The sequence below is a fragment of the Schistocerca gregaria genome, chromosome 2 (assembly GCF_023897955.1).
Source record: "Schistocerca gregaria isolate iqSchGreg1 chromosome 2, iqSchGreg1.2, whole genome shotgun sequence".
Classification (NCBI taxonomy): Eukaryota; Metazoa; Arthropoda; class Insecta; order Orthoptera; family Acrididae; genus Schistocerca; species Schistocerca gregaria.
In genome coordinates this window covers 412,624,158-412,648,217 of record NC_064921.1, presented here as the reverse complement: position 1 = coordinate 412,648,217, position 24,060 = coordinate 412,624,158, and the positions used below count along the sequence as shown (strand labels likewise).

Genomic DNA, 24,060 nt, shown 5'->3' with positions numbered 1-24,060 from the left:
GTTTTGAATCTCCAGAATGAAATTTTCACTGTGCAGCGGAGTGTGCGCTGATATAAAACTGTGTGCCGGACCGAGCCTCGAACTCGGGATCTTTACCTTTCGCAAGCAAGTGCTCTACCATCTGAGCTATCGAAGCACGACTCACGACCCGTTCTCACAGCTTTAATGCCGCTACTACCTCGTCTCCTACCTTCCAGACTTCATAGAAGCTCTCCTGCGAACCTTGCAGAAACAGCACTCCTAGAGAAGAAAGGATATTGCGGAGACGTGGCTTTGCCACAGCCCTCGAACTCGGGATCTTCGCCTTTCACGGGCAAGTGCTCTGCCGTCAAAGGTCCAGAGTTCGAGTCTCGGTCCGGCACACAATTTTAATCTGCTAGGAAGTTTCACGTTTTGATTCTATTATATTTTATATGTTTTACGAAACACGGACTATTTTAAAAGTCATGAGACTGCATATCTACGAGGACATACACAAAAGTAATGCCACCAAAGTTTTTATGTGAAAACGCTCAAAGTTTTCTAAAAAAATCAGATGTTAATAATATTCTACATCTTTATTCTTCATGCCTACATATTTGCAGTCCTGTGCCGCTAGAGGGCTCCAAAATGTAGCATGTAACGTGGCTGCCTGTGACGTAACTATGTCGGTGCTTGAGGAACAGCGTGCTGTGGTCGCGTTTCAAATTCGAAGAGTTCGTCCACACATAGCGCACCCTCTCCTTCAGAATGACAATGGCAGACCACGTACGAGCGCTGCGACGTCTGCGACAAGCCGATGCCTTGGGTTCACTGTCATCGACCATACTCCATACTGTCCCGACTAGGCACCACCCGAATTTCATCTGATTCCAAAACGTAAACACCTTCGCGGTCTTACCTTTGAGAACAATGAAGCGGTGCGAGCAGAGGTGAGACTGTGGCTCTGAGAACAGTGACGTCATCAATAAACTGCTCTCTCATTGTGAGAAATGTGTTTGTCACCTTGATGACTGTATTGAGAAATGCAGATGTACACGTGAAGAACAAAGATATAGACGGTTAATAACATTTCTTTTATTTAAAAAGCTTCAAGAGTGTTCACATAAAAAATTCGGAGGCATCACTTTTCAGCAATCCCTCGGAAAAAAGAACGGCTAGTCAACGTTTTGTCCCTTTCATTAAAGTTGCTCCAAATGACGCGATCTGTCACCTCATAGACGTTTGATACAAAGACTTTGAAACACTCTGCCTGTAACAGGGGGTCACTCCTAAAAGACGTCACATCCGTATCCTCTCGTATTCCAGCAGATATTTCAATTTCGTGTTTGCAGTGTGTATCTGGAGTCAGCCTGAACAAGTGCTGCTCAGTACATCTTTAACACGAAGCCCAGTGTCGGCAGTAAACGTCGCTTCCTTTCCCGTTACAAATAAAATTATTTTTAAAGCGTTACTTTACGAGCCCATTCGATAGAGCGTTCCCGAGAAAGCCTACTGTGATCTGTGTTTTATCGATTTTTATTAACAGAGCAGCAAAATATGAAGAGTAACCAGTGCTCCAGTAGAGACTCAGCAGTGTTACTGGTCAGCACGGTCCAGGGTGGCGCTATAGGTGCTGGAGAACTGGTTGTTATTCGGTTTTCGTCTCTCTGTTTATAAACATCGAGAAACGAATATCCCGCTAGACTACGTTGAGACCGGTCTATTGAATGGACATGTAAAATTTCGCTGTAAAAATCATTTTGTTTGTTATGGGAGACAAACCGACATTTTTCGTCGATACTGAGCGACGTTTGAAAGACGTGATGGTCTATATTTGTTTGGGCTTACTCCATCTACACACTGCGCAAAAGGAAGTTCAAATATCTGCTAAGACACAAATCAAAATGCGGCTGACGACTCTTACTGAGGACACCTGATATACCAGGTGATCAAAAAGTAAGTATAAATTTGAAAACTGAATAAATCACGGAATAATATAGATAGAGAGGTACAAATTGACACAGATGCTTAGAATGAAGTGGGGTTTTATTAGAACCAAAAAAATACAAAAGTTCAAAAAATGTCCGACAGATGGCGCTGTATCTGATCAGAATAGCAATAATTAGCGTAACAAAGGAAGACAAAGCAAAGATGATGTTCTTTAAAGGAAACGCTCAATATGTCCAACATCATTCCTCAACAACAGCTGTAGTCGAGGAATAATGTTGTGAACAGCCCTGTAAAGCATGTCCGGAGTTATGGCGAGGCATTGGAGTCGGTCGTTGTCTTTCAGCATCCCTAGACATGTCGGTCGATCACGATACAATTGCGTCTTCAGGTAACCCCAAAGCCAATAATCGCACGGACTGAGGTCTGGGGACCTGGGAGGCCAAGCATGAGAAAAGTGGCGGCTGAACTCACGATCATCACCAAACAAAGGGCGCAAGAGATCTTTCACGCGTCACATCGTACGTTCCAGCAGGTTTTTACCAGCCATTCTGGGGATGATGCGATTCTGTAACATGTCGGCCGGCCGCGGTGGTCTAGTGGCTCTAGGCGCTCAGTCCGGAACCGCGCGACTGCTACGGTTGCAGGTTCGAATCCTGTCTCGGGCATGGATGTGTGTGATGTCCTTAGGTTAGTTAGGTTTAAGTACTTCTAAGTTCTAGGGGACTGATGACCACAGATGTTAAGTCCCATAGTGCTCAGAGCCATTTGAACCATTTTTGTAACATGTCGGCGTACCTCTCACCCGTCACGGTAGCAGTTACAAAACCAAGATCATGCATTTCCTTGGAGAAAAAAGACCCGATAACGGTAGATGTAGTAAATCTAACCCATACCGTGACTTTTTCGTCGTGCACTGGAGTTCTCACGACAGTTATAGGATTTTTCGGTAGCCCAAATTCTGCAGTTGTGGGCGTTGACAGACCCTCGGAGCGTGAAATGAGCTTCGTCGGTCCACAACACGTTACTCAACAAATCGTCATCTTCCGCCATCTTTTGAAACACCCACACCGCAAATGCCCTCCGCTTCACTAAATCGCCAGGTAACATTTCATAATGCCGATGGATTTTGTACGGATAGCATTGGAGGGTACTCTCAGTGCCAACCAGACAGTAGTGTATGGAATGCCAGTGCGACGTGCGACTGCACGAGCGCTGACTTCACCGTGCATAGACGAACCCGCTACAGTCTCCATTTCTTCCTGACCTGTTTCAGCAGCATTACGCCTTGTGCTCGGTCGGCCACCACGGGGTCTATCATCTAAACAGCCCGTGGCTTCGAACTTCGAAATCATTCTCGCCACAGCTGAATTCGTCAACGGACCTTTACCCGTTCGAATCCTCTTCCTATTTGCGATAGGATCGTAACGCTGAACTAGCACATTACCCAGTCTGATAATTCAGCTTCACTAAAAGTGACTTTTCAGGCAACGTCAAGGCAACGTCCGTGTTATGGATGGTGACGTAGGAAGGACGGTGGGAGAGAAAGGAGCCGATCAGACGGACGTAGTCAATGGGAAGGGCGAAGGTTTGGAGCTTGAAGAGGAGACTGGAATGCCATACGCGGTCATAAGCTCGTTTGAGGTCCAGGGAGAAGAAGATAGCGGAGCGACGGGAATTAAGCTGGTCAGAAAGGAGATGAGTGAGGTGAAGGAGAAGGTCGTCGGAAGAGAAGGACGGCCGAAAGCCACACTGGGTAAAGGGAAGGAGGCGGTGTTGGTGGAGATGCTGGTGGACGCGTCGGGTGAGGATAGATTCCAGGACCTTGCTGAAGACCGAGGTAAGGCTGATGGGACGGTAGGAAGAGATGGCGGACGGCGGTTTGCCAGGTTTAAGGAACATCAAAGTACGGGAGGTTTTTCACGGGTCGGGGTAGTAGCCGGTGTACAGGACTACATTGTAGAGCCTGGCCAAGGTGGAAAGGAAAGAGACGGGAGCTTCACGAAGGTGACGGTAGGTGACACGATCGTGACCAGGAGCGGTGATGCGTTTTGTGCGGAGTGTAGCAATGAGATCCTGTGTAGTGATTGGGGCATTGAGTTCCGTGTGTGCAATGTTGTCCAAGTACTGGAAACAATGTGCGAGGGGAGGGACACTGATTCTCTCTCTCATTACAGCTCTATTTATACACGATTGTCATGCGCAGTCAGTGACGTTTTGCTGTCCAGCGCCATCTGTCGGACATTTTGTGAACTTTGTTTTTCTTTGGTTCTAGTAAAACCCCACGTCATTCCAAGCATGTGTGTCAATTTTTACCTCTCTATCTACGTTATTCTGTGGTTTATTAAGTTTTAAATCATAAATTTATACTGACCTTTTGATCACCTGTTAATTACACGATCGCCGAACAGTCATGGAAACAAAATATTTATTACATGTATGAACGATCTAGTAGAAATGTTCTTATTTATCTGAGCCTGCTCTGTTATTCAAATGGTTCAAATGGCTCTAAGCACTACGGGACTTAACATCTGAGGTCATTTGTCCCCTAGACTTAGAACTACTTAAACCTGACTAACGTAAGGACATCACACATATCCATGCCCGAGGCAGGATTCGAACCTGCGCGGTTACGGACTGAAGCGCCTAGAACCGCTATACCACAGCGGCCGGCATTACCGTTATTGTCGCCGCACGGGATTAGCCGAGCGGTCTCAAGCGCTGCAGTCATGGACTGTGTGGGTGGTCACGGCGGAGGTTCAAGTCCTCCGTCGGGCATGGGTGTGTGTTTTTGTCCTTAGGATAATTTGAGTTAAGTAGTGTGTAAGCTTAGGGCCTGATGGCGTTAGCAGTTAAGTCCCATAAGATTTGACACACATTTGAACATTTTTTACTGTTACTGTCATCCCTATTACTTACTTGTGCACCATTTTTACCAAATCCCTACACTGTGTTATCTAAGTAATCCTGGGTAATTTATTTTGCAGTTTGAGAACTTGCTCTAATGTTATAACTTATTTAATAAACTCAGTCTCGATCGGGAATGTGTCAACTAAATAAGTTATATTATTAGTAGATCATTGTTTTTCCTGGAACAGCCGGCCCGAGTGGCCGAGCGGTTCTAGGCGCTACAGTGTGGAACCGCGCGAACGCTACGGTCGCATGTTCGAATCCTGCCTCTGGCACGGATGTGTGTGTGATGTCCTTAGGTTAGTTAGGTTTAAGTACTTCTAAGTCCTGAGGGACTGATGACCTCAGGAGTTAAGTCCCATGGTGCTCGGAGCCATTTGAACCGTTCCTGGAACAATGTTGCAAAAACTTTTACTCCAATATGATTTTTTTTTCAGAACGTGTCAGGATCAAGGGGGTTTTAATGTGTGCTGTGTGTGTGTGTGTGTGTGTGTGAGAGAGAGAGAGAGAGAGAGAGAGAGAGAGAGAGAGAGAGAGAGAGAGCGCTACCGAACCTGCGGACCTTGTGGAAGAAATTAAGCGAGTGAGCGCAGCACGTTAGCTTTCGCCAGCCAGCGGGCAGTACTGTTCCGGCCGGGTGCGGCTTGTAATCGCCGTCTGTCCGGACCAATTACGATATTATTCTCGGCGCGAGCGTCATATTCCATGAGCGGCGTGTGCGCTGCCGCCGCCTCGTTTCACTTTTTACGGCGACATGGCACGTGAGTAAGACAGCCGACAGCGCACGCCGGTAGCGACAGGTTCCTCAAGGCAAATGTCAAGGCCGAAATATTCTCGCGAGGGCGGTGAATCATCATTATTAACGTCTGAGGATGAGTGAAAAGGTGCAGTGTAATCGTTGAAGATTGCTGTTCGGTACTCGGATTCAAGAAAAGGTTAATAGTGCTATGAGATGCAAATAGTAAATCTTAAGATATCTGTTAGTCAGAAAATTGCTTCGTATAGAATAATAGCCGAAAAAAGAAGAAAAACGAAACAGCAAACAGGATACATTTTGTTTTATTTGGAGTTTAGAAGAAGACACTGTTCTCGCACTATCGTTTGGAACAGTGAAAGTAAATTAAAAAATAAAAGGTGAATATATTTTGTGCAGTTGGTGTCTTAAAGCTAGAAAATATTCGAAAAGATATTAAATTTCAGTTCTTCCAAGATCTGCTCATTAACACCTTAGCCGCGCGAGGTACCCGTGCGGTCTGGGGCGTCTTGCCACGGTTCGCGCGGCTTTCCCCGTCGGAGGTTCGAGTCCTCCCTTGGGCATCGGTGTGTGTGTTGTCCTTAGCGTACGTTAGTTTAAGTTAGATTAAGTAGTGTGTAAGCCTAGGGACCGATGACCTCAGCAGTTTGGGCCCATGGAAGTTATCACAAATTTCCAATGAACAATTTCGTTCGATCGACCTGAGATCATCAGGTAACAAAACATTTATTACGTTTGCCTGTGTGGTGTCGTTCATACTGTAGCGACAGATGCAAAAAAAAAAAAAACAGCCTGTCACCGAACCTGACGTCAGTTGTAAAATGAATTACTACAGTGAACAGTAAAATGTATTAGTATAGCTAAATAATCATAGTACACTGTCAATATTCAAGTCCCATCCTCCTGTGTCGAGTGCAGACTTTCTCCAAATTTTCTTACCTGCCCAAACGAACATCCCAGATCTTTAAACTGGAAAAACGAAGGAGATACATGTTAACGGAACATACACGCTGAACCAGAACTCCACCGACAAATATTTAGAGCTGCAGTATGAAGCAAAACGAGAAAAAAGTCTAGTAAACGTGGTCTCTAAAATGCAGACCTTCAGAGCTAGGAGCACTTGTTCAGTAGAAGAGATGTTCAGTATCTAATACGAACAAGTGCTCGTAGCTCTTAAGGTACGCATTTTAGAGACCATGTTTACCAGACTTTTTCTTCTTATTTTGGTCCACACTGGCAGGTCTGTAAGTTTGTCGCTGGAGTTCCGGCTTACCCTTTATTTGGAGAACCATTGCTTTGCTGCTGAGGTAGTTTATGTTTGCCTGTTGATAAACCTCGATAAAGAATGGGAGACCTGCATAGAAAATCACTTACCAGAACACGAAATTAAACTATAATGAAATATTCCAATACAGTTGGACAGCCCGAGGTGTGAATGGGAATTTGGATTGAGAAGAGAGGCGTGTACTGCAGACCAAGCAGTGGTGGAAATCCAGTGTGCCAACGTGGCGCAGTGGTTAGCACATCTTCCTAGTGAGCAGCCGGCACGGTAGTTCAGCGTGTTCCGTCAGAGGGTTTAGCTACCCTCTGTAATTAAAAAAACTGAGTGAACGGATCAACGAACAACCTGAACATGTGTCATCGGACGTCCGCCACGAACAAACTCAGCGAACAATATGGAACAAAATGAGACAAAAAAAATTTGTGAGCAGGAGTCCCAGGTTCGAATCCTGGCCTTGATACAAATTTTAATTCGTTGCTTCAGATTGCATGTACACATCACAGATCTTTGAGACATGAAAACGTCTCTGGAACTATATAGTTTTATTTGATTAAAGCACCTATGCCTGGGTTTCAGGAGGGATACCTCCGTTTCGTTTGATGCTGAGGTGCTATTCGAATACTGTTGGAGAGCTTCTGCAATGCTGTTCGAGTTCAGGGGAAATGCGAAATGGGCTGAGGCGTGAATGGGCAATTGAAATGAGGAGGGAGGCGTTCTAGGGTATCCCGCGCATTTATGCAAAGCTAGTGTGCCAGGGTGGCGTAGTGGTTAGCGCATCTGGCTGGCGAGCAGGAGACCCAGGTTGGAAAACCGGCCTTGGTACAAATTTCCGAGCGGTTCTAGGCGCTTCAGTCTGGAAACGCGCGACCGCTACGGTCGCAGGTTTGAATCCTGCCTAGGGCATGGATGTGTGTGATGTCCTTAGGTTAGTTAGGTTTACTTAGTTCTAAGTTCTAGGGGACTGATGACATCAGATGTTAAGTACCATAGTGCTCAGAGCCATTTGAACAATTTTTTTTAGGATTTTAAAAGGTCTCTTGAACCGTATAGCTTCATTTGTCATGAAATAAGTATGGCGCCTAATTAGAAAAGCGGTCATAGAGCGGGCTAAGGTGTTTTTGTACTTGAGGCAGTGGGATACGATTACCATAAGGACAGGAAAGGAAATAAAAACGACGTAACTGACACTGGGTAGACGATATCGGAAAATCTGGAGGACTATTATTGCTGGTGTCGCTGAACAATGTGACCCATGGAAACGCCAAGAGGACGTATGAATGCAACACTGGATGTCAAATGGATGACAATGCTAATGATGACAGTATGATAAAAATAAATCAGTCATCAAACTGAACCTTCCCTCAACAATAGTAATGTTCGTGTACTCTGTATGCCTACGTATATCTCGGAAGCATCTTATCCACCCAGTAGAAATTGTATGAAGTTGTCTAGAATTCTAACTGCTATGCACATTTCATACGTGTTAGCTTTCCCTGAAGTTTTTGTGTAGCAACTGACAGCAAAATATCTGTGCTTACGTCGAAAAATTAGATTACTGATCTGGTACTTCAACCAGGCCACGAAGTCACACTAGTAAAAGCGGGAAATTTTTCCCTCAGTATGATACACGTAAGAAGTATGCCTCAATCTGTAGGAAATTTAGACAGTTTACATCTAAATCTACATCTGCATTTTCAAGGGTAGTCTGGTACCACTATCGGGATCCCCCATTCTCTGTCCACTCCCGGATGTCGCGTAGGAAGAAGGGTGGTAAGCCTCTGTATTAGCTCTAATTTCTCGAACTTTCTCATCGGGGTCATATCGCGAGATATATGCGGGAGGAGGTGAAATGATGCCCGACTTCCTGGAAGTGTTCTCTTGAAATTTCAACGTTTCGGTAATTCTCTCGCGTAGACTAAACGACCGTGTGACGAAACGCGTCGCTCTTCGTTGGAGCTTTTCTATCTGTTCTATAAGTTCTACATAGTACAGGTGCCATATTGATGAACAATACTCAATAATCGAACGAACAAGCCCCTTGTTAACCATTTCCTTCGCAAATGAGTTAGATATCTTTAAGATTCTTCCTATGACTCTCAGTCTGGCATCTGCTTTTTCTATTATTTGTTTTATATGCTCATTCCACTTACAGTCGCTTTGGATAGTTACAACTACATATTTTAACGTAGATACCGTTTCCAACATTTTGTGATGAATAGAATAGTTGTACAATAATGGACTTCTTTTCCTATGTATGCGCAATGTGTTACATTTATTTACGTTCAGCATCAACTGCTCGGCTCTGCACGACTCATCAATCCTCAGCAGGTCATTCTGCAAATCGATACTGTCTTCCTGCGTTGCTATTTTCTTACAGACCACCGCATCATTTGCGAACTGTCTTAAAGAGCTTTCGAAGCATTGTACTAAACCATTTACAGACCTCGCAAACAGTAACGATCCTATCATACTTCCTGGGGGTTCTCTGGAAATTACCTGTACATCTGGCGATTTTGTTCCGTTAAGAGCGGCATGTTGCGTTCTGTCTGTAAGTAAATCTTGTATCCAGCCGCAAATCTGGCCCGATACTCGGTAAACACGTACGTTTTTCACTAAACGGCAGTGCGGGGCGGTGTCAAATGCCTCCTGAAGTAGAGGAACACGGCATCAACTTGAATGGAAACATCCCCCAGGCTATGGCTAAGCCATGTCTCCACAGTATCCCTTCTTTCAGGAGTGCTAGTTCTGCATGTTTCGCAGAAGAGCTTCTGTAAAGTTTGGAAGGTAGGAGACGGATCCTGGCAGAAGTAAAGCTGTGAGTACCGGGCGTGAGTCGTGCTTCGGTAGCTCAGTTGGTAGAGCACTTGCCCGCGAAAGGCAAAGGTCCCGAATTCGAGTCTCGGTCGGGCACACAGTTTTAATCTGCCAGGAAGATTCATATCAGCGCACACTCCGCTGCAGAGTGAAAATCTCATTCTGGAAACATCCTCCAGGCTGTGGCTAAGCCATGTCTCCACAGTATCCCTTCTTTCAGGAGTGCTAGTTCTGCATGTTTCGCAGAAGAGCTTCTGTAAAGTTTGGAAGGTAGGAGACGGATACTGGCAGAAGTAAAGCTGTGAGTAGCGCGCGTGACTCGTGCTTCGGTAGCTCAGTTGGTAGAGCACTTGCCCGCAAAAGGCAAAGGTCCCGAGTTCGAGTCTCGGTCGGGCACACAGTTTTAATCTGCCAGGAAGTTTCATATCAGCGCACACTCCGCTGCAGAGTGAAAATCTCATTCTGGAAACATCCTCCAGGTTGTGGCTAAGCCATGTCTCCACAGTATCCCTTCTTTCAGGAGTGCTAGTTCTGCATGTTTCGCAGAAGAGCTTCTGTAAAGTTTGGAAGGTAGGAGACGGATACTGGCAGAAGTAAAGCTGTGAGTACCGGGCGTGAGTCGTGCTTTGGTAGCTCAGTTGGTAGAGCACTTGCCCGCGAAAGGCAAAGGTCCCGAGTTCGAGTCTCGGTCGGGCACACAGTTTTAATTTGCCAGGAAGTTTCATATCAGCGCACACTCCGCTGCAGAGTGAAAATCTCATTCTGGAAACATCCTCCAGGCTGTGGCTAAGCCATGTCTCCACAGTATCCCTTCTTTCAGGAGTGCTAGTTCTGCATGTTTCGCAGAAGAGCTTCTGTAAAGTTTGGAAGGTAGGAGACGGATACTGGCAGAAGTAAAGCTGTGAGTAGCGGGCGTGAGTCGTGCTTCGGTAGCTCAGTTGGTAGAGCACTTGCCAGCGAAAGGCAAAGGTCCCGAGTTCGAGTCTCGGTCGGGCATACAGTTTTAATCTGCCAGGAAGTTTCATATCAGCGCACACTCCGCTGCAGAGTGAAAATCTCATTCTGGAAACATCCTCCAGGCTGTGGCTAAGCCATGTCTCCACAGTATCCCTTCTTTCAGGAGTGCTAGTTCTGCATGTTTCGCAGAAGAGCTTCTGTAAAGTTTGGAAGGTAGGAGACGGATACTGGCAGAAGTAAAGCTGTGAGTACCGGGCGTGAGTCGTGCTTCGGCAGTTAGTTGGTAGAGCACTTGCCCGCGAAAGGCAAAGGTCCCGAGTTCGAGTCTCGGTCGGGCACACAGTTTTAATCTGCCAGGAAGTTTCATATCAGCGCACACTCCGCTGCAGAGTGAAAATGTCATTCTGGAAACGTCCCCCCGGCTGTGGCTAAGCCATGTCTCCACAGTATCCTTTCTTTCAGGAGTGCTAGTTCTGCATGTTTCGCAGAAGAGCTTCTGTAAAGTTTGGAAGGTAGGAGACGGATACTGGCAGAAGTAAAGCTGTGAGTACCGGGCGTGAGTCGTGCTTCGGTAGCTCAGTTGGTAGAGCACTTGCCCGCGAAAGGCAAAGGTCCCGAATTCGAGTCTCGGTCGGGCACACAGTTTTAATCTGCCAGGAAGTTTCATATCAGCGCACACTCCGCTGCAGAGTGAAAATCTCATTCTGGAAACATCCTCCAGGCTGTGGCTAAGCCATGTCTCCACAGTATCCCTTCTTTCAGGAGTGCTAGTTCTGCATGTTTCGCAGAAGAGCTTCTGTAAAGTTTGGAAGGTAGGAGACTGATACTGGCAGAAGTAAAGCTGTGAGTAGCGGGCGTGAGTCGTGCTTTGGTAGCTCAGTTGGTAGAGCGCTTGCCCGCGAAAGGCAAAGGTCCCGAGTTCGAGTCTCGGTCGGGCACACAGTTTTAATCTGCCAGGAAGTTTCATATCAGCGCACACTCCGCTGCAGAGTGAAAATCTCATTCTTGAATGGTGTTGTCTAAAGCGCTGTGGCTCTCGCGGAGGAACAGAGCGAGATGAGTTTCCCAAGATCTCTGTTCGCAGAATTCATGTCGGTTTTTATAGTGGAGATTTTCGTTCTCTAAAAACTTAATAAACCGTGAGCACAAAACGTGTTCCATAATTCTGCTACAGATTGATGTCGACGATATAGGCCTATAATTATGTGTATTTGTCCTGCGGCCCTTCTTAAAACCGGTAATCTACAAGTACATGTACATCTACATCTACATGATTACTCTGCAATTCACATTTAAGTGCTTGGCAGAGGGTTCATCGAACCACAATCATACTATCTCCCTACCATTCCACTCCCGAACAGCGAGCGGGAAAAACGAACACCTAAACCTTTCTGTTCGAGCTCTGATTTCTCTTATTTTATTTTGATGATCATTCCTACCTATGTAGGTTGGGCTCAACAAAATATTTTCGCATTCGGAAGAGAAAGTTGGTGACTGAAATTTCGTAAATAGATCTCGCCGCGACGAAAAACGTCTTTGCTTTAATGACTTCAATCCCAACTCACGTATCATATCTGCCACAATCTCTCCCCTATTACGTGATAATACAAAATGAGCTGCCCTTTTTTGCACCCTTTCGATATCCTTCGTCAATTCCACCTGGTAAGATCTCACACCGCGCAGCAATATTCTAACAGAGGATGAACGAGTGTAGTGTCAGCTGCCTCTTTAGTGGACTTGTTGCATCTTCTAAGTGTCCTGCCAATGAAACGCAACCTTTGGCTCGCCTTCCCCACAATATTATCTATGTGGTCTTTCCAACTGAAGTTGTTCGTAATTTTAACACCCAGGCACTTAGTTGAATTGACAGCCTTGAGAATTGTACTATTTATCGAGTAATCGAATTCCAATGTATTTCTTTTAGAACTCATCTGGATCACCTCACACTTTTCGTAATTTAGCGTCAACTGACACCTGCCACGCCATACAGCAATCTTTTCTAAATCGCTTTGCAACTGATACTGGTCTTCGGATGACCTTCCTAGACAGTAAATTACAGCATCATCTGCGAACAACCTAAGAGAACTGCTCTGTCACCTAGGTCATTTATATAGGTCAGGAACAGCAAAGGTCCCAGGACGTTTCCCTGGGGAACACTTGATATCACTTCAGTTTTACTCGATGATTTGCCGTCTATTACTACGAACTGCGACCTTCCTGACAGGAAATCACGAATCCAGTAGCACAACTGAGACGATACCCCATAGGCCCGCAGCTTGATTAGAAGTCGCTTGTGAGGAACGGTGTCAAAAGCTTTCCGGAAATCTAGAAATACGGAATCAACTTGAGATCCCCTGTCGATAGCGGCCATTACGTCGTGCGAATAAAGAGCTAGCTGCGTTGCACAAGAACGATGTTTTCTGAAACCATGCTGATTACGTATCAATAGATCGTTCCCTTCGAGGTGATTCATAATGTTTGAATCCATTATATGCTCCAAAACCCTACTGCAAACCGACGTCAATGATATAGGTCTGTAGTTCGATGGATTACTCCTACTACCCTTCTTAAACACTGGTGCGACCTGCGCAGTTTTCCAATCTGTAGGTACAGATCTATCGGTGAGAGAGCGATTGTATATGATTGCTAAGTAAGGAGCTATTGCATCAGCATAACCTGAAAGGAACTTAATTGGTATACAATCTGGACCTGAAGACTTGCCCGTATCAAGCGATTTCAGTTACTTCGCAACCCCTAAGGTATCTACTTCTAAGAAACTCATGCTAGCAGCTGTTCGTGTTTCAAATTCTGGAATATTCCATTAGTCTTCCCTGGTGAAGGAATTTCGGAAAACTGCGTTCAACAACTCCGCTTTAGCGGCACAGTCGTCGGTAACAGTACCATGCGCTTTATTCCGGTCGCCTAGGTACCAATCGTTAGCTCCAGCGATCTGCGATAAACTGCTGCTGCTCGTAGAAGGGAAGCAAGTTCTTCCACATAATCTTTGCAGAATCTCCTGTTGTGTCAGATATCGCAAGAGAGACCTAAAGGATGATTACTGCTAAAAGTCATTCAGTGAAATTTGAATTACTAAATAATCCTTAAAAGCAAGTGCTTGTAATAAGCGTTATTAATTAAATGAAGGTTGTGCATGCATGAATGAAATATACGTTGGAAGAGCTCAGTGAAGCCGGCCGGTGTGGCCGTGCGGCTCTGGGCGGTTCAGTCTGGAACCGCGCGACCGCTACGGTCACAGGTTCGAATCCTGCCTCGGGCATGGATGTGTGTGATGTCCTTACGTTAGCTAGGTTTCAGCAGTTCTAAGTTCTAGGGGACTGATGACCACAGATGTTAATTCCCATACTGCTCAGAGCCATTTGAATAATTTGTGAGCTAAGTGAAAATGTTGCAAAGCGAAGGAGAACTAAACATTACGTCGCGAGAAACAATTTCACTTACGTAATATCAGAACATTAGAGTGGACTGTGTAAGGAAATGTTATTATTATTATTTAAGCATCAGATTGAGAAGGGGAAGCAACATATATTTGCGTGGCTCCCTTTCCCGTTTAGAAAGTGCCGCGTACCATTGTGGAACAGTGAGGCTTTGTGCGAGCGATGTGCGATTAGAGAAGTTTGCTAAGAAATTTCCGGACGTCACCCGCACTGAAAATGTACCTAAGGGCCAGTTTACAACAGAGTTTGAAGAATATTACAAGGGGAGAAATAAAAGTAGTATGTTAACGCCGGCCTCGACTGTTCTGTCCACACAATGACACGTCGGACACTGTTGGCTCTCTAAAAAGACTTGGCACATAGAAAGTTAATGATTAAGCAAACATAAATTTAGAGTTGGCTCTGAGCACTATGGGATTTAACATCTGAGGTCAACAGTCCCCTAGAACTGAGAACTACTTAAACCTAACTAACCTAAGGACATCACACACATCCATGCCCGAGGCAGGATTCGAACCTGCGACTGCAGCAGTCGTGCGGTTCCAAACTGAAGCGCATAGAACCGCTCGGCCACTGCGGCCGGCAAATTTAGAGTATTTGACACTATAATTACGAACTTGGACGTACATATAACATGTTACGTCAATAACAAGTTTAGAAATCCAGTAGAAATGTCCATTCATTAACCACTCTCTGCTTTTCGCACACACTAGTCTCGCACGCAACAAAATAACAGTATTTATCAATAGATTTAAACAAATTACAAATCTTATAATGACGCTTATGTAATGGTGTGTACGTATTATACAAGTGATAAAAAGACAGTGATATCGTCCGGCAGTGCACGATAGGCTGCGCCCTTGTTTTTTGTAATATTCAATTGTCTTCAGAGTCTGTCTTTAATATGCACGTTGAATTAGTCTATAGTCTCTTAGGCGCGTCAGTGGTGCTGGGTGCATTTCTCCTTGTAAATTGTCAAAATACATCATTACAATGCGTAGTTAAATATTATGGGGCAAATTAATGGCTCTTGGCCTCTTTCATTACTCAAATCAGTGTTTGATGTAACGAGATGTGGCGGTATGAAAATACATCTAAACTGCCGACAGTTACAATACAGGTTGTTCATCAACAAGCATTTGTACGAATGTAAAATGAATATATTGTCATCTGTAGTATTTTGTTTTCTCCACATAGCGTGCTTAACGGCAGATAATTTACGTTTCCTTATAACGGACAGCGCGTGGGTGCCGTCACTAATGCCATTTCGTCTGAAGAACCGTTTCCTCGATATGAATTACCTGTCTACATGGTTTCCGCTGAACAGCCGTTACCTGCTGTGAGTTATCTGAACCTGTCCATTCCGTTAGCTGTTTACTCACAAAGGCTGCTCTCACTAGCTGACTTAGCACGCATGGGAACAAAGACGTCTTTTTAACATCGGCGTTGTGTCAGATACGAAAGGGACCGTAAAAAGTGTGTGAAACGAGTGAATTAGGAAGCAAGTGAACATCATCGTAAGCGTGACAATTACTATTTAACTTTTATAACGACCAATATGTGGTACAAAAATAAGTTTTGATTTTGACTCTGATAGTAAAATTAGAATATACTAATTCCAAACTGTCAGTGGTGCCACTAGGAGAACATAGGGCCATAATATCCAAAAAGAGGCATTCATGAAACTCGGTAAAATGGTGGCGGGGTTCCTGTTTTACCCTATGGAAACAAAACTGTCTTAATAAAAATAATTTAAAAATCATACTTCAGAAATGAGGTTCCCCAGGAGGTCAAAGAACTGGCCAAGCAGAAATATGATTAGAAATGGAGATATTCTACTCGACTGAAGAAATTCAAAAAAATGTTCAACTGTGTGTGAAATCTTATGGGACTTAACTGCTAAGGTCATTAGTCCCTAAGCTTACACACTACTTAACCTAAATTATCCTAAGGACAAACACACACATTCATACCCGAGAGAGGACTCGAACCTCCGCCGGGACCAGCCGCACAGTCCATGACTGCAGCGCCTGAGACCGCTCGGCTAATCCCGCGCGGTTGAAGAAATTCAAAAGTAATTTAAATACTAGAGACAATACTCCATGAGAATACCAGGTCACAGAATTCCATAAAAGAACTACAAGCAGAATATAAAAACGGATATTTCCAAGGTTCTCAGGTGTACTGCCGGAGACAGTTGTCGAATTCTGCGATATTTCGGCGAATAACCGTCATCATGTGGTGCTGATGGAATGATGTATGTGCTGCTTCGTGGCGTGCGTGCGTGCTGCCTGTGAAAGAGATATTGGAAGACATCCGAAAATAGTTCTGTTAGAGTATTATAGTATTAGTAAAAACTTTTGTGTTGCCGTCCCGTTCCAGAATACCCTGTAAGGTTATTTCAATAAGCAGTGAGGTGCTATTTTGTGTACTGTACCCGGATTTCAGGACTGACCAAAGACTTGTTCAACCCGAGTTGTGTGTTACGTTTGAACGTTTCCTTAGGTGAACGACGATTTACGTTGCTGGACAAGGGTTGATGCTACCAAGAATTTTGTTCCCACATGTATACGAAGAAGTAATGTACTCTTGATACGGCGAATTTTTTTGGATCAATGTTGACCGTGTATCACATTTCTATGAGAACCTAATTATACTTTTTTTGTTGTAGAAATTGAGTTCCGGATTAATACAGTTTTAGAGAAAACAGCAACCTAGTCAATAATAATAATAATAACACAGTATGCAGTTTAAGTTCTCAAACTCTAGTCGACTTTGTGGATATTGACTGACCATGTAATGCTCAAGCTGGTCAATCTTTCGGAAGAAGCCACAAGGGGGCAAAAAAGGTGTGTTCATACGTTCACCGCCAGATATGTGCGATCAACAGCTACTGGTCCAACTTTTGCAGGCGGTTAACTTGACATTGTATCAGACAAGCAGAAAAAGGGCAGTGCTTCTTAATTCGAAAGCAATCTCATACAATGCGTACGTACATGACAAATCGGCTCAAAAGAAATACGAGTCTCTCTGATTTTCATCTCTTCTCTCGCGTGAATCCCTGGCTATGACAGTATTTTTGGTACAGACAACGACCTGCAGACCAGCGAAGGGAATTGACGTAAATCACAGGCAGGTGTTGAAAAGTTGGTACCACGCTACGACAAATAATAAGTCGGAGTGGTGACTATGTAAAGATGTAACCGGAAGGTATAGCTAAATGTTGCAAATAAAACATTTTTGATTTTCACTTGATTTCTATTTCTCGCCGATGAGAGGGAGAAAAACAAAACAGCCCTTGTAATTCACTCATACAGGAGGCAACATAAAAATCCTAGTGCGACAGATTCCTATCGCCAATCAATTTGGATTCCTAGCCAGGTAGGATCACTAGAGGATGTAGCGATCGTTTAATAAGCGGGAGATTGTTAGTGCCCTACGGAAGGATTACTGCTGAAATTTACACGAAGAGTCGGGCAACATTTTAAATCTTTTACATACAATTCGCAAAATCACGACGAGGAAATCGGAGAAATTAGAAAAAAATGGCTTTGAGCACTATGGGACTTAACTTCTGAGGTCATCAGAACGTAGAACTACTTAAACCTAACTAACCTAAGGACATCACACACATCCATGCCCGAGGCAGGATTCGAACCTGCGACCGTAGCGGTCGCGCGGTTCTAGACTGAAGTGCCTAGAACCGCTTGGCCACAACAGCCGGCCGGAGAAATTAGAGCTTATAGTCTTCTTCGCAAGTCTTGTTAGCAAATGAAGCAAGAGGGTGGGACGGGGCGATATGATAGTGTGACAGTCAGTAAGACGCAATATTTAGGGCACTAGTGAAGTGCACAAGAGAGACATACATATTTTTTAAAGAATACAGCACGTATATTGAATACTGACGCAGTGCATGTCGCACTGAAAACTGAAAATGGAATCTATTTACAGAGATCCGCTTACAGAGAGTGAAAAATACTTGCTAAACGTAAGCCTCGCTCACATATAATACTTCTGCTGCAAGTGGCTCATCCTTTACAGACGTCGTTCTAGTCCTACGGTGAAGGGAAAATCCTGTACAATACCGGGTATCGAAACCGCTTCGTGCGTTTAGCAGCTGCACGCCTCTTAAGCAAAGCTGTTTTCGTCGTTGAAGGCCACTGCGCAGATTGGTGGGTGCGGGTAGCGGCGCCGAGAAGATTTACGGTCATCCCAGGTTATGCGCGGGTTAATGCAGCGGTAAACACAGGCGCGACGTCACGTAAACGCCGCTCCTGTCATCATTTCGTCGAAGAGAGTGACTGAAATAGTTAGAGCCGCACGCAAAATTCCGGCGACTCACGCCCTGCTGAAAGATTCACTGCAGGGAACGCACTGGGAATATTTCTTATTCACTGGAGCGTTCCAAAGTGTTTCCTCTGTGGTCTCAGTATTATATTCGTCACTTTTTAGTGAATCTGCTTCAAAAATTCGAATTTTTTCCCGTCTTTAATCAATATTTAGAGTTTTGTGAACAAAATGGAAGTTAAATGAATCGATTCGGACATAGGAAACATCTTTAAAAACAAATTTAAATATATTTCAATATGTGAAGTACCTTGGAGACTGAGACTCCAAAGGGTTTGCAAATGTATTGCAAAATATGCCCTTTGAAGAATTGTAAAAATTGTAAAGTTAGAGTGTGCTGGTCATGCCTGAAAGCGGATGGGCACACGTTTACGTAAGCTAATAAAATATATGAAGGAGGAAAAGCCCAGTGATGGAAAACCAATTGATGGTCGGGGTCGTCTTACTAAAGAAGAGGTTGGCAAACTGCAGCTCTATTATGGTTTAGCCATAAGAAGGAATCGAGGCAATATTGAGGCCTTGAAGAAAGCAGTACGGGCTACCTTTTTTCCATAAAGCTTGTACGGATGACCATCCACAGCATGCTCTCTGGACATGGTGTGGATACAAAAAATCAGTAGCAAATGGCGAGACTTATGCACACCATATCTCCCTACCATTTGAGGTACTGGAAGCAATTAAGCCCATATACAGGGACCTAAGTGACACTTAACTATTATCACAGTGCTTACATGGAAAGACACAAAATGTTAATGAATGTTTCAACCATGTCATATAGGAACACCTGCCTAAAACTGTGTTTCTTGGTTTCAATACCATTAGATTAGTTGTATTAGATGCAATTATTTGCTTTAATTGTGGGACAGTTAGCAGATGTGATGTTTTACAGTTGTTGGGACTAACTCCTGGTTTCAATATGAGACAAGCAGTGATGGCAATAGATTCCTTGAGACTGGTCAAAGGCGAAAAATGAGTTCTTGAGGCAACTAAAGAGGCCAGAATAGCAAAGAGGAGCTATAAAAGGAAGAGAGAAGATAAGGAACACACAAACCACGAATATTATGCAACTGGAGGGCTTTAAGAACGACAGAGGTGAGTAACAGATGAAATGTACCTTTAATCAGAATCAAATTTTCTGACATTTTTATTTTATGCAAAAAATACTATTTGAGCTAGAGGACTTAAATTTTTTGTGATATTTCAGGCTACTATTTAGAGAAAAGTAGACTACAGACACCAGCTTACTAACAGTAGGAGGAAAAATATACCCTTATTAATTATAAAAAATTACTTTAATTTTGATTGTCGAATTTATGTATTTATAATACAAAAACTATTAATTGAAATCATTTGCTTGTATCCTACCTTTTAGATAACAATGTTATAAATGTGTGCAAAAAAGTTTTAAGCATCTAAGAAAAGTAGTTAATAAGTCTATAGGCCGGCTGGAGTGGCCGAGCGGTTCTAGGCGCTTCAGTCTGGAACGGCGCGACTGCTACGGTCGCAGGTTCGAATCCTGCCTCGGGCATGGATGTGTGTGATGTCCTTAGGTTAGTTAGGTTTAAGTAGTTCTAAGTTCTAGGGGACTGATGACCTGAGAGATGGTAAGTCCCATAGTGCTCAGAGCTATTTGAACCATTTTGAAGTCTATAGACTTCAAACATAGACTGACAGGAAAATTTTTAAATTACTGAGCGACATAAATATTTATATAATGAAGTTTATATCAAAAGCCGGCCGCGGTGGTCTAGCGGTTCTAGGCGCTCAGTCCGGAACCGCGAGACCGCTACGGTCGCAGGTTCGAATCCTGCCTCGGGCATGGATGCGTGTGATGTCCTTAGGTTAGTTAGGTTTAAGTAGTTCTAAGTTCTAGGGGACTGATGACCATAGATGTTAAGTCTCATAGTGCTCAGAGCCATTTGACCCATTTAACTAACCTAAGGACAACACACACATAGATGCCCCAGGCAGGATTGGAACCTGCAACCGTAGCGGTTGCGCGGTTCCAGACTGAAGCGCCTAGAACCGCTCGGCCACACCGGGCGGTATTGGCTTTCGGCACAAGGGTAGAAGCATTTCCGAAACGGCTAAGTCTGTAAACTGTTCGCGTGTCGCCATGGTTAAAGTACAGCCTGCATAGCAAAATGGAGCTGTCTAAACCGGCGCCGAAGCAAGTGTGGTGCACCACGGACCATTACGTGCTAAAGTTGAACGACGGCTGCGGAGTTGCATCCATCCTTGGGGACAATGTCCACGCAGTTGGTTTTCCTCGGCACGACGACATCTATCAGCAGGACAATGCACCGAGTCACGCAGCTGGTAGTGTATGAGGTGGTTCTAAGACCAGCAGGATGAGTTTACCGGACTCCCGTGGCTGCCAGACTCATCAGATTTAAATCCAATGCATAAACTATGGGACCACCTCGATTGGGGTGTCCGCGCCGAGAAACTTAGTGCAGCTGGCCACGGCTCAGGGGGCCACACGTGGTTCAGGTCGAAACAAATCGATTTTCGGTTTTCATCATATTTCGATAGATAAAGGTTTTATTTAAGTACTCTGAAAAGGATTTTGCTGAAAAAAAAATCTTTTCGAGCAGTTAAAGAGCATTCTCCTTCCACGTATGTTTACGTGCCACGTCCACTTTTCTGTCACCCACTGTCAACCCGCCCACTGTCAACTCTAAGCCATATGGAGATGCCATTATTAGCAAAACAGAATGTGTAGGCCATGTTCAAAAACTTTTGGGAACACGGCTGAGAAAAGTAACTGCTGATATGAGAGGAGAAAAATTAGAAGATGGAAAATTGTTGACTGGCCAGGGTCGGTTAGCTGAAACTGAAATGGAAAACTTCCAGGTATACTATGGGCAGGCAGTTAGGAGAAATAAAGAAAATCTGGAGGCAATGAAGGGAGACGTTTGGGCCATATTCATCCATAAGTCCTCTACGGATGATAAGCTATGTCATGGATTGTGTCCACCAGGAGAAAATTCGTGGTGCAAATACAATAGGGCTCAGGCAACTGGAGAATATCATCACCAGCATTCTCTCCTGCTGCTGTTACTACAGCAATTAAACCTATTTTCAGAGACTTGGCTCATCCTGACCTTCTAAGGAAATGTCTGCATGGGCAGACACAGAACCCAAATGAATGTTTCAACAGCATGATTTGGAACCGCCTTCCTAAAACTGTATTTGTAGGCATGTATACAATGAAACTTGGAGTTCATGATGCTGTTATTACATTCATTTGTGGTAATATTGGAAAGTGCGGGTACTGAAAAAAGGTCGGAATTAATCCTGGTGAAAATATGATCACTGGGCTGCAAAATGAGGATATCCGATGCAGACAGGTCTGCATCTAATATGGCCAAGAAAGCAAGAGAAACATCCAGGAAGGTGAAAAAGAAGCTAGAAGCTAGAGGCATAAGAAAGACCATCATATGCAGCAGGACAGTTTTAATTAACTGTAAGTAACAACATTCAACAGTTTTTTCTTTAAAGTCAATTTCCCGCAAACTAAAATTTTCAGTACATATGCCCCATTATATAGGAAACTATCATAGAAAAATGGATGAAATTTTCAGAGACTCTGCACAACATAAAAAAAAACACCTCCGGTTCTACATTCATTAATATTCCCCCATTAGGAAGTTCACGAAAAATATTTTCTGCATAAAAACTTAATATATTTTGTTAATAAATTTAAAAAAGTATTCCTTAAAAACTATAAAATGGCTAAAGTAGATTTTAGTACAGTTGACTCTATTAGCATCATGTAACGTACAGTAAAAATATTATGGTCCTGCATCAAAAAGTTTTTTTCAGAAATGGGTCAAATAATTGCCTAAATTAACAAGGGTTATATAGGCAGGGCGAGGTCCCCTTAAGTTGCCACGGTTACACATCTCCATTGGCACCTTCCAGAACCTCAGTGACTCTCTTCAAGCACATCTCGCAGCGGTGCAGGCAGCGAAGGACGGTTATTCAGGTTCTTGATAGGTGGTCGCAGTAATGTGACTGGACAATGTAAACACCAGCATAATAGCCGACATCTACACGGACGGCAAAGAAAAGTTTTACGCCATAGTTATAAAATTCTTTGTTGAAATAAGCAGCAACGAGATCCACAAAGGAATTTTTTTCTTTCTTTACCGGTTTCAGGCACCTCGTGCCCTTCTTCAGCAGTTTATAGTCACCGGATTATTTGCGAGTGTTAAAAACAAGACATGTGCAGCATATTGTTGTGGTCACGTAGTTCATAGTGCTCGTATCCTGCGATCTTCTCGAAGTGTAGTCATTCTGTAAGGACTCCTGCCAACACTTCTGGCCACACTGTTCCCTATGTCTATCTTGTCACCATTTGTTCTACAGCCACGTCACTTCAGTCACCCGTGCAATCTGTTGGTATGATGCTCCCCTGTCACTCATGCCAGTGATTCCATCTTTTTCCACAAATTGGCAAGAAGCTGCCCTCTGGGCATGCTGTGTTGCCATTTTCACCTGAAAAGCTCCAGTGGACACGCCCAGTAATCACCATGTACTCAAACCATTCATCTCTAGGAACGGCTTTTTGTTCTGTACTGAAAATAAGCTCGCATAAGAATGAAATTTTAGCCAGTGTATTCCGTAGTTACTCGGAGAAGAAGCTTGTGTAGCATGGAGAGCTCCATCAAACCAGTCTCTGGACTGAAGACCACAACAACAGTAACAACATTCCAGTGGTTCAGAGATACTGGATGGTCAGTCTCGTACCAATCTCTCAAGGTGTTCATAATGTAACACTACCCATTTCCGCCAGTGTACAAGAATATTCTACTCAGAGCTATGCTTCTCAGGACTTAAAAAGTGAATTCGTATTAGTAGCGTTGAAAGGCATTGTAACAGTCATTGACGATTTGAAACTAGCAAGAAGAGCTGGGCAACTACGTACCTTCCTAACACTCGCGGATACTGTCAGATATCAAAACTCATTCGATCAATATGCATTATACTTTTATTTAACGGTTTTGGTGAACGTTAATTATAACTACTTGCAATTAGTACAGGAAACAAAAGCGGAGCGCACCAACCGCCTGTTTTCTCTCGCCGCGAGGGGGAAAGAGAAAGCACGCTCCACCCTCTGACGCAATAGGAGAATGTGGCACAAGCGGAAAAAATACTGATCTGAGAACGGTAAGGCTCAAGAGGTGGTCTCATACAAAAAACCGTAGTCCAGTCGAATTCCATTAAGATATCTGCGTCTTTCGGGATATGAACGAAAACCTGTACCAGGACTTCTAAGGTCATTTCCTGCTTCAAGACCTTATTTAGATAAGGAATACTCAGTCTTGTCTCGTGACTGGGATTGTTGACGTGATACAGTGTATCTAATGAACAAAGTTATGTGACTGACATAACACTGCGTTTGAAAATGACCCAAAGTCTAGCGCATAAGGTGTTGTTGGAAAAATGAAAGTGTGGTCAAGACATAAGAGCAGTTATTAAAAGTGCATGCAGATGGTCGCGACGTCTTATAGCATTTTCATGCAAATTGCATCAATCATTTGTCAATATGTACGGTCCTCTGTTTTATTAGATGCGTGTGGCCCAGTCTCACACATCGTCCAATATCCTGAAAGCATGTCTTTTGT

General features: G+C 43.9%; 1 protein-coding gene and 1 non-coding gene across 4 annotated transcripts in view; one reads left to right on the top strand and one right to left on the bottom strand.

Annotated features, from left to right (window-relative positions):
- The window catches only part of LOC126323356 (SH2 domain-containing protein 4B-like), a 575,575-nt gene that overhangs the window by 161,732 nt on the left and 389,783 nt on the right, over window positions 1–24,060 (bottom strand). The window lies entirely within an intron of this gene.
- Trnal-caa (transfer RNA leucine (anticodon CAA)) lies at window positions 9,991–10,065 on the top strand. Its single transcript has one exon. It is a non-coding gene; the product is annotated as a tRNA-Leu (tRNA).